This window comes from Oryzias melastigma, linkage group LG21, assembly GCF_002922805.2.
Source record: "Oryzias melastigma strain HK-1 linkage group LG21, ASM292280v2, whole genome shotgun sequence".
NCBI lineage: Eukaryota > Metazoa > Chordata > Actinopteri > Beloniformes > Adrianichthyidae > Oryzias > Oryzias melastigma.
This window is the reverse complement of record NC_050532.1, coordinates 22367766-22378619: the sequence shown is the minus strand read 5'-3', so window position 1 is coordinate 22378619 and position 10854 is coordinate 22367766. Positions and strand designations below refer to the sequence as shown.

At 37.5% G+C, this 10854-nt stretch overlaps 1 protein-coding gene and 1 long non-coding RNA gene across 2 annotated transcripts in view; one reads left to right on the top strand and one right to left on the bottom strand.

The window, feature by feature from the left end:
• Positions 1-10854, top strand: part of LOC112155284 (transmembrane protein FAM155A) — a 129230-nt gene that overhangs the window by 76618 nt on the left and 41758 nt on the right. The window lies entirely within an intron of this gene.
• LOC118597910 lies at positions 6705-10009 on the bottom strand. The gene is made up of 2 exons (XR_004946915.1): positions 9862-10009; positions 6705-8540 (listed from the first exon to the last, which is right to left on the bottom strand). It is a non-coding gene; the product is annotated as an uncharacterized LOC118597910 (long non-coding RNA).

The window sequence follows — 10854 nt, the reverse complement described above, 5'->3', positions numbered from 1 at the left end:
ACACCTAATCTGCCTTTGCTTGGGTTTGTTTATGGTCTAAATGGATGTCATACACTTAAATAAATTATGAAGTAACTCCTTTTCTGTTTGTGGAACTAGGTCGTGGTTGTCAAAGAAACACCCTCTTCTGCCTAATGTTTGCTCCACTTGTATTTTTTAATTGTTTATACGATCAACATTATTCCAGCAGATTCTGAAGGAGAAAAGCGGCGTGATGTTAACTATTTTGTGTTTAAGCATCAACATCGACGCCTCAGGTGTTAAAGGGTTAAATGTGAGTTTCTGTTCCAACTTTTCTCTTGCTGTTTTTTTGTTTTTTTAGCAGATTGACACGATGTCTTCTTCAGGACTCGCAGTCCCTGACCAGCAGCTGTCAGCTCAAACTCATAATGGGCAGAAACTGTTTTTCTAAGCTCCAGTAGATAGCCTCTGGGCCTTCAAGCTTCCTCTCAGAGCTCTACAAAGTGGTTTGAGGTGCTGCTCTACCTGCCTCCAGGCCTTGTGTGGCTGACATGCTCAAACCACTGCGACAGAGAAATGATAAAAAAATAGGAAATGTATTGGAATGTTGCTTTATCACTTAAAACGAAGTCAAATTATGAATAAAACCGCAAAAACTATAAATTATGTTTTATATTTAAATACAGTTTGCTCTGATGGGTACCTTCAACTAGAAACTGCAAGTCTAAAACATTCTGGTAGGTTTTCTACAGTATATAAACCATTATGTCAGTTATATTAAGGCATTTTCTTGGGTAAGTTTCAATAGAATCATGATTAAAAGTTTCAAATAAATGACTTTTTATGCAGTAAAAATGGTGCAGAACCTTCTAACTCTCCTATAAAAACTCCTGTTTATTTATTTTTTCATCCTGTACAAAGCTTATTGGTGAAGAACCTTCGTTATGCACATTTAAAAACATCAACTTGTACCAGAAATGAGGTGAAAACTGACATCCAACACTACCAATAGATGCAACGTTTTCAGTTAGATCATCATAGAGATTACAGAGGGTAACTGCCCACTGTGAATCATCCTAATGCTGGATGAATAGAGTTACTGACACTATTATTTAGGTCTTAGTCATGACTGGCCTTATGGGTAAACAACATCACCTGTGCATCATAAGTGTGGGCAATTTCCAGTAAAAGCTTCACTAAACACTTACAATGGTACGTTCCATTTTCATGGCGTCCCTTGAGGTGCCCAGATGAGTCTCGAGAGAACTCAGGGCATACTTGTACCCCTTTAAAGATCCACTCCAATGAAAAATGTGTTTTTATTAATATGTTCTTTAAGCATTTTATTAACATACACATATTAACCCTGTAAGTCCTACAAAATCTAAGAATTTACCAAAAAAAGTTTCAATTTTGCCATTTTTTTTTAATCCCTTTGGTAAAATTCACAATAATAAAAAAAAGTGGCATTTTTAATGTGATATAAAGCATCGATTATGATACGTTTAGTGATTTGGCTTCTGCTCACAACAATGTTAGTTTAAGATGAAAAAATGTTGACTTGAGTGCTCAGGAAAAAAGCACCTAATTTACCCACTGTCTCAAATTTCATCCACACATTTTAACATGGTTTAAGGGTGTTAGAATAAATAATAAATAAATATTGCATTACTGAAAGACAGCAAGTAGTTATTACAAAAAAATAAAAATAAAAAAAAACAAGAGATGAGTTTTATCAGCATTTAGTTTAGAAAATTTGCAAAACTTTTCCCGCCAAAAGTGTTTTTGAGATCTCACGGAGGCAGCCATATTGAAATGAGCAGGAAAATTCCCTCTATTGCCCCCTAGTGGAGTTATAGTGAACTACGTGAGTGAAAACCTGAATTATAAGCAATTGGTTTTAAAGGAAAGTTTGGATCATGCTGATGGGATAAACCTATATAAAATATGACACAAATAGTTATATAGAGTTAAGAAAATTAAGATTGAAATTGCCTTTAGTGAGTATTTCTTTGTTCAAATTGTGGTGAAACAGGGCAAAAAAAATGCTGTTGCAAAAAGCCTGTAGCAGTGATGCAACTGGAACAGTTGGCGGGCCGCAAGCTCTCTGCCCCGCTCCATTGCAGACAAATATATCCATGTATGTATACAAAAAATATATATATATATATATATATTAGGGCTGTCAGATTTGTCGCGTTAATTACGCGTTAATTTGACATGTGCATGAATTTTTTTGACGCATTAATCGTGGATTTTCTCATACGTGCCTTTCCACACCTCTAACTCACCGGCTGCTCTCACTGGATCACGGGCGGGTCTCCAACCACCGAGCTGCTAGCTAGAAACCGGCCCGGCGCCAGGACGCCGAGAGCTCCTGCACTCTAACCCGGCTCCGGTTCGCGTCCAGTACCACGTCTGGTGGTACCGGCTCGCGTCCGGCGCCGCGTCCCGAGAGCTGCGGACCCCCGACGTTCCGAACAGCAAGCGCACCGGGGGACGTTTTAAATGTTCTGGAGGTTTAAGCGTGATCCAGCCCCAGCATAGCGGTCTGTCTGCTGACATATTCATGGCGTGAGCTCCGCTGGACACGTCGGTGCATCGAGCTGCAGCCAGAGAACGCGGCGGCAGTAACAGACTGTCAAACTATCCACAGTGCATCCCGCTTTTCTCAGTCTTTAATGTTTTAAAAAACAAAAGTTAATTGGAAATGATACATCTCTATTTCATTTATTACTGTAGTTCAGCAGAGGAGGAAAAGATTTGGTCCTGACAAAAAATGAACATGAAAGTGTTGTGGAAATTTTATTTTTGATGTTTTTTATTTTATTTTACTGAACGTTGATTGAAGTTTTGAATTTAAAATGCCCTTCACTTGCACTTGGGCTTTTGTTAGGCATTTTATGTTACAGACTTTTATTGTTAATATTATCTCAATACAATGTTACAAAATAAAGTATTTCTGATGAAAACTATACATTTTGTCATTCTTGTTTTCATAATTAATGTAGAACTGCTAAATTCCATGAAGCACACATTTTTTTCCTTTAAAAAAGGCCACATATTAATTTGCGATTAATCGCGAGTTAACTCTGGTCAAAATGCAATTAATCGCGATTAAAAAATTTAATCGCCTGACAGCTCTAGTAAACACCCTTTAATTTTGCCTTGCTTTAATCAGTCCTTGATTTATTAATTTTGCTCACACCTGTCTAAAAGAGTGTTCAGTATCTTTTGGGGTCATGTAACTCTGCTACAGAGGAAGAGGTCTGCTGGTTGTCTCATTCGTCTGAGGGTAGTGTTGTAACAAACTGATGCCTTTCTATTTTCTGACTCAAGGTTACGTCCGCGCGGTGCGGACTGCCAACTGCTGCCTCCGTTTGATTCACTCGACAACAATTATTTCCCACATCCCAAAAGTATGTTTTCCAAAATGAGTTTAACTGATTTAATTATGGAACATGAGTACAGGCAAATATCTAAAATCCAGATGATTAAATTTCACAGCTTGCACTTTTTCTCGGAGGTTAATGACGGGCAGTCTTTCGAGGAAATAAATCTGGAGATGAGAAACGCATCCGGAGAAAGAAATGAGACTTCCTAATTTGAAAGTATCAACTGCACTCCAGTGAACTTAACAAATTGATGTTTGTAATTGTCTTCAGTGACGTATCGAAGGTAGTCATCCTTTCTGGCTTTGACATCTGACCTTCTCCCCAAGGCTTCAGTCCAATCACAGAAAAATAGGAAGAACATTGCTTCTGACAGAAGGCATTATGAGTGGCCTCATGGGAAATGTAGTGCAGGCAATCTAAAGTAGGGTGTGAGTCACCATCTGTCTCCCTCACTCAGTCATTACACAAGCGCCGCCGCACATGCGCGGTTTGATGTGTGCGCGCCCTAAACCCTGACTGTGTTGAGAGCGGATTTGACACAGTTTTCATAAGAAGGGAATTCTGCCTTGACCTTGTGAGCTTCTGGGAGACTCTGGGATTCGGCGATCGCCTTTGGAGCTGGTGGCTTACACACGGAGGCTAAACTACTGCAGCACAAACACACTCGCATGACCTCGATGCTGAGACTGTGCTACTGTGTCACTACACCGGGAAACGAATTTGGTATTCAGGGCAGAGCTAACAATGTCGATTGACATTCCTATCTCATCGTGAGTTCCATTGTGCATTCTGTGAGGACCTAACCCTCCATTACTCTTCCCTCTTGGTCTCTGCATGTCGCTGTGTCTCGCGTTGTTTCAGAGCATCAGTGTCGTTTTAGTCACTGGCAGTCAGAAACAACAGTGCATTAAACAAGTACAACAAGTGATCCCTCTGCCCAGACTATACATTACAGAGTCACTGAGTTAATGAGGGGTTGCATGATAATGTGGTGGAAACCACTCTTGCCTCACGGCGAGGAGATCCTGGTGTGATGTTTACACATCTTTGTTTGTGCATGTATGCAACTCCTCCTGCAGTCCAGCTTAGCTCTATTTGTTTTTTTATTTTTTAATTGGGGCAAAAAATATATATATAATGACTCTTAACTCAAGTGTTTTATGTCTGTTTTGTTTCCTAGAATCAAAGGAAAAAGAAAAATAAAGGTTTGATTTGTGTGACCCTACTGGAGGTATCTTACTTGTAATCTAAATATAAAACAAAAAACTTTTTTTATGGGATTGAGAGATTGGAAAGTCTTAACCCTGGTGCTATCTTATCATCTCCGGATGACCCCGCCCCTATATTGATGTGTGATCCCTCCCATGACAAAGGTGGAAAGGATTTTATGTCTGCCACGGACGCCAGTGAAGATAAAAAATAATAAAGAAAAAAGTTCAGCGCGCTGTCTAGTGGGGTCCAGATGACCCCACTTTTAATGTAAACATGCCGAGGATAGCACGAGGGTTACAAAGGTTAATTTCATCCAAGGATAACTGCACGCCACAAACCTTTTCGCCGATTCGCTCAACAAATTCGCGTGGCCTTCCCCTTTTTAATTTGCTGCTGTCAAAAAAATGTTCCTGTGCTTGACGTCGCGGCCGCATGTGGGAGAAGCTACTAGCGAGGTTTATCAGGTTTATTTATTGTAAATAGTTCTATAAAATCATCGGTAATCACATCTGGTTTATGAGGTTTTTCAAATAAAATATTTCCCCGTCACTCTCACTCCGGTGTCTGGATGACAGCCGCTTCCACGGTGTTTCTGTAACTCTGTGACTGAGTTTGAAGGCTGTCCCAAGAGGCGGAAAAAAAAAAAGTTCTATGTGTACGTCCTGCCGCAGAGAAGCTCCACGTGAAGACCAGACCGGTGCACCCCCTCCCCCCACCTCCACACACACACCTCCGTAACCCCCATAGCCGCCTTTTATAAAGTAAATCCACAGAGTTCTGGTCGGCAAACGTGGCGATTAGAGACAGCACCGGCTGACTTCAATCTGCAGATGTTTAGAAGGACTCGACGCCGCTTGCTATCCACATGACTGGCTGTAAGGGATGTGCTACAGATCGGAAACGCTCTTTTCTGGAAAATATTTTGTATTTTTAAAACACTTATTTAGACTTTTTTATGTTAATAATTGGGCATGTTAGGAAAGTGGGAAAATGTCAAGTTTTACCAGATAAAATTTACAATTAAAGTTTAAAACTGCTGATAAGAAAACTCTGATGACCGAGCGTTCTAGTGGTATTTAAACGCATCACTCACAGAAGAATCTCTGAGACATGAAATAATTCTCACGACAGATTCCTGCGTAACTGAGGCTTTGTGTGTCCGTGACAAGTGATTCGTGTTTGATTTTTAAAGATTTTTGTGTGTAATTAGTTTCAAGCTGTTGTAATTTGAATTTGTGCATGTGTAAATTGTATTTTGTATTCTTTTGAATTTTTTTTTTTTTTTTTACTTATGCACAAAACATATTATATGAGTTACAAATCAACAATTGCGCACGCACAAATCGGAGTGAGTCTATTTTCTCTCTATAGGACCTTTTGTGGCGCCTGGTGTGCAATCACTGTTGGTCACATGACCCATTTTAGTTTTTCTAAAAGTGTTTCCACTGCAGCTTTGTGAAATGTGTCAATTTCAAAATGCCTCAGAAAACACCTTTTCCGAAAAGTCCAAAAACTTTTTCTTCGATAAATGCAAAATTATTTTGAATTGTCGTGTTTCTATTAGACAAATTTAAGACAATCCTAAAAGACCAGAAGATTTCTAACAGGCAAAACAACAAATAAAAAAACTAAAAATGTAGAGAAAAACATAAAGTCTGAATGCAAAAGATGATCAAGTTAAATATGAAACAGGATTTTGGGCTCCTGATTTCACTTTGATTTATGTCCTCAATCACATCCAAACAGCTGGTCCAACCTCCTACAATCATTTCTGCTTTGAAATCATAAAAAGAAAAAAGAATAAATTTCCTTCTGTTCCAACTCCTCCTCATTGGCAGTTGTTTTAGACAGAATATGTTTTGTGAAGTTGAGTCAAAATGAGTTTGTAAAGCTCTTTGTTGCATAGTCCCAAAATGCACGAATATTAAGACAAATGAGAAACAAAACAAGCAGTTCTGCCTCGGATACGACTAATCCTTTTATAAAAAGAAAAAACAACTTGAAGGAAAATCTTATAAGTTCTGGATTTGTTTGTTTCTTGTTACTGATAAAAACTCTGTGTTTGTTGATTGGTTTTAGGCTACAATAAATTAAGTAAATTTAATTTAATTTACGGAAATTTTTTTTTTTTTTTTCCAATTAAGAACATTAAATAAAACACGTTTAAATTCAAAGTTAAAGTTGTCATATGAAGTGATCATCTGGATTTGTTTCTATAATGAACAAAATCCATAACAGGAAACTGGAAAAAAAATTTTAAAAATGGTGAATTTAAGTCCTTAGAAGAAAATCATTAAAAAAAAAATAAAGACGTGAGAGAAGAAAGTTGGAAAATTGAGTTTTATCCAATAGAAACAATTATTTATCTAAATAATAAATGTTAATTTGAAAAAAAGCACAATTGCTTTTTAATGTCAAACCAATTAAGCCGTGAGTTTGTAATCACAATTACCACATGTGAAAAGAATAAAAAAAATCCTACTCATGAATAAAAATCTCAGTATTTATTTTTTCTCACCACATCACAGCTTTAGCCACAAATTGTTACCATGACAACCACATAAGTATTTCTTCTCTGTTTAAAAAAATATTAATGACTAGTTTACTGCTTCATAAATCAGAAAAAATAAGTATCTGTTTGGAAAATCAGCTGCAAAAATATAAATGAGAGACAGCAGGAAAACTGCTCTTTTTTATTTTTTTTACTAAAGTGTGTTGAGTCAAACTTAGCTACTTTTTTTATTTTTATTTAAAATATTACCTTTTTGTTCAGCAATCTGATTTTTAACTTCGAAGATGTTAACAAACAGGACCAAAGTCGCTCTGTTTTATCAATCGGTCCAGCTGCTATAAATGTTTCAACATAGATTGTGATCCCAGAAATCGAAGCTTTTTAGGCTTTTTAATAAGTGATAAAAGGCACAAAAGTCTGCGGTGCTCATCTTTACTTGGCATATTAAGACGCAGCATATAAAGTCCCCATCCGATGAAAATCATGTTTTAGTAGCATTTTTCCTATGAAAGAGAACAAATGTAATAAGAAATAATTTTGTTTTTGTATTTTTGTGTATTTCTTCAGTCTGCAGTCAAATGAGCCGCCGTTCACATTTCTGTGGTTAAATCCGCCGTCACTGGATTTTTTTGTGAGTTTGATAAAATATTTACAGTAGCTGATGTTGCTATAACTCAACTTGATAGATGGTTTTAGCTAAAAGACGCATCTCTTTAGTGTGTTTTTTTTTTTTTTTTTTGTCGGACATGCATGAAGAGTTGCTTCAGGAGGACATGTTTATGAATTGCTTTTCTTCTGGTGTTGCTAACCTGTGCAGATATACTTCTGTGGTCAAAGTGACCCTGATACAGAGAATTAGATTCAGAGTCACTGCGATAAGAGAAATACAACCTGCCGGCGTCTGCACTTAAGCACGGCGTTCAGCGAGCCTACGGGTCAGAGAGCTGTTGAGTCGCACAAACAGACACACAGCAGCATTACAGCTTTGTGTAACTGCTCCCACTTCTAATTCCGAACACTTGTTGCCTTACATTGGTCTTGGGATGGTGTAAATTCACTCTGTGAAATCATAAATAATGTCCTTCCGTCCGGAACACTCCATAGATTATGAACACTTAGGTACAAGCAGAATAAAGCACTTTATCTTTACCACTTTCACTTTGAGCTGTCAACGCAATGAAGTAAATCACATTGTGATTTGGGAGGGGTTGCCCCACAGTGAAAAGGCCTTGAATCGAATCCCAGCTGGACTTGAGGTGTGTGTGGGTGTGTGGCCCTGCAACTTGTGCCTCAACAGAACCAGGGTTGGCTCCAGTATCCTCAAAAGGGATACAGCAGGTTCTAAAGATGGGTCGATGGATGGTTGGTGCCTTCCTGGTGCGACTAGAATACAGGTGAACCTGCAGCACAGCAGGTCCAGAACTTCTCTGACTTTAGGGAAACCAATAGCAGAATGTGGCCTAAAATGTAAAAATGAAGCAAACATAACATATCATTGGGAATAAAAAGTCAGTTGGAAAATTCTGAATCTTTACTGGAAGGTTTTGAAAACAAATGTCCAATTTCTGAAAAGTTCTGAAAGTTTTTATTTCCAAAGTGTCAGTTCATTACTAGTCTATCTGTTCGTATCGACAGTTTTTACACAGTTTGCAAATAAAATAAATCATAAAGAAAGCAAAAAACAAAAAAAGTACAGATGGAATAAATGTGGTCATCATAACTGTGTCATCTCCAGTTGCATTGGCACCTTTATATGGGCATGGTTGGTTCAAATGAGTCAGTTTACGCACTCTGAAGACTTAATATAAATTGTAGTCTTGTGCTAGTGAGTGGAGCTGTTAGCTGATATGTTTCAGTGTTTCTCTATATCCCATTTTTATAAACTTATTGTTTTTTTCAGGTACACCTGCCTGTATTTTTAATCAGCCAATCACGGGGCAGTATTTTCTTCTTTTAATAACCAATATCCATCCATGAAAACACATATTTGTTTGTCACTGTTGCAAATCCTTAACAGTCACATAAATGAAAGTGCTTTTGTATGCAGTTATAAGTCTGATTTTTGAAAAAAAAAAATAGTGATAAGGTTTAAACAAAAGCTACATTGAGACAAGGTAATTATTCTCTTTACAATTTTTAAAATTAATCATTTCCCAATATAATAAAATAAATAATTCTGCAACATGAACGTCTCCTTGCAGCTCATTCTTCTGCTGCATTGAAGGAATTGAGACATCAGTCCGGTTGGCACACGGCGATCGATTTCTGGGTCAAAGACAGAAGGATGAAGGACCAAGGAGACTTCTTTTGCAACAAAGTTGAGGAGCTTAAAGAGCCCTGCAAGATTTGGATTTTTGTCACACCTTCCCACAAATGTTTTACAATAAAAAGCCACTTAGGAAATGAAAGAGCTGCACTTGAGATAAACGCTTGAGGTCATCTGAAAGTGTTGGGATTGGATTAAAACGCCATAATTTTAACAGAAGCAAGTAAAGTGAATAAAATCAGGTTGTTTTTTTTTTTACTAAGTAGTTTTAAACTCAGACAGAAAAGGGAAACATATCACCTTTACACAAAGACTGGTTGCTCTTAATTCTTAAGGTATAGATATTGTTATTTGAGGTAATCTGTGTGATCTGTGTGACCAAACCAAAATCAATGACAAAGATAATCCTTAATAATGTTTTATTTCTGTAACCCTGGTGTGTCCCTATAAATGATGCACTTCAGATCCACTGACTTTTGTTCATGGAGAGTTGAAACATTTGTAGTTTTTCTGACCTTCATGTGTTGGATGGTCGTTTCTCCAATAATTCAGACACCACATGAACGCAGCATTTCTCCAAGTTTGCGTTTTTCCTCCGTGGACACCCACCTATTGGTGCAACTGGCACTAAAATGAGAACAAAAGTCACAGAAGTTTCTGCTTTAAAACATACATCCATTTATTTTCAATCCAATTTATGTCCAGATTATATGCCATTACTTATTCTAATTAAGTGGATTACAAAACTGCACCATGCATTTGCTCCTTGTGTAGCCCTTCTGTCAAATTTTAGAACTTTTTGTGGCCCACGAGTCGAAAGTTCGGCTCTAAAGTTACGTTTACAGCATTCTGTAACATGCGATCAAGAGGCCACTTCTAGTGAAAAGTCTGTGTAAACGCTTGTTTTCTGTCTTTTAAAACTCCCACATTCACGCATATTTACGCATGTTTTTACGGCTGTTTTTGCTGAATTTTGACCAATCAGGGACTTGTATTTTGGAGTGACATTTGGATCACCTTTAATTCATGAACGTACTAGTTGGAGGAGAAATTAAGAACGGTGTGTGTACCTGGCCGTCAGATGGAAGTCTTTCATATATCGGAATAGAGCTGAGAAACTGAAAGCCTGGAGCAACATTTGTAAGATTTGCAACATTTTGCACCAAACCTCTTACAACCATAATGGGTGAACATGCGCTACAAACTATAGAAATAGAGGACAAAGAAGAGACACCTTCTTGGTTGTCCAGTGTGTGCATTGAGCTAAAATCAAATGTTAGCCTGATACTAGCCTGCCTTAAGTCTTAAAGAAATATGCTAAAAGTGTTATTTTCTTAATGTTCGTAAATGTAAAATGGATTTCTTGCATTTTTCTTCCATTATTTCACATCCTTAAAGTACATTTGAACAGTTTTTTTTACATTTTTTTATGTAACTTGCTCTAATTTGCAGCAAGGAAATATTGATTTTACCAGTACAAATCATCTTGAAGCATGCTTTTTGTTGGA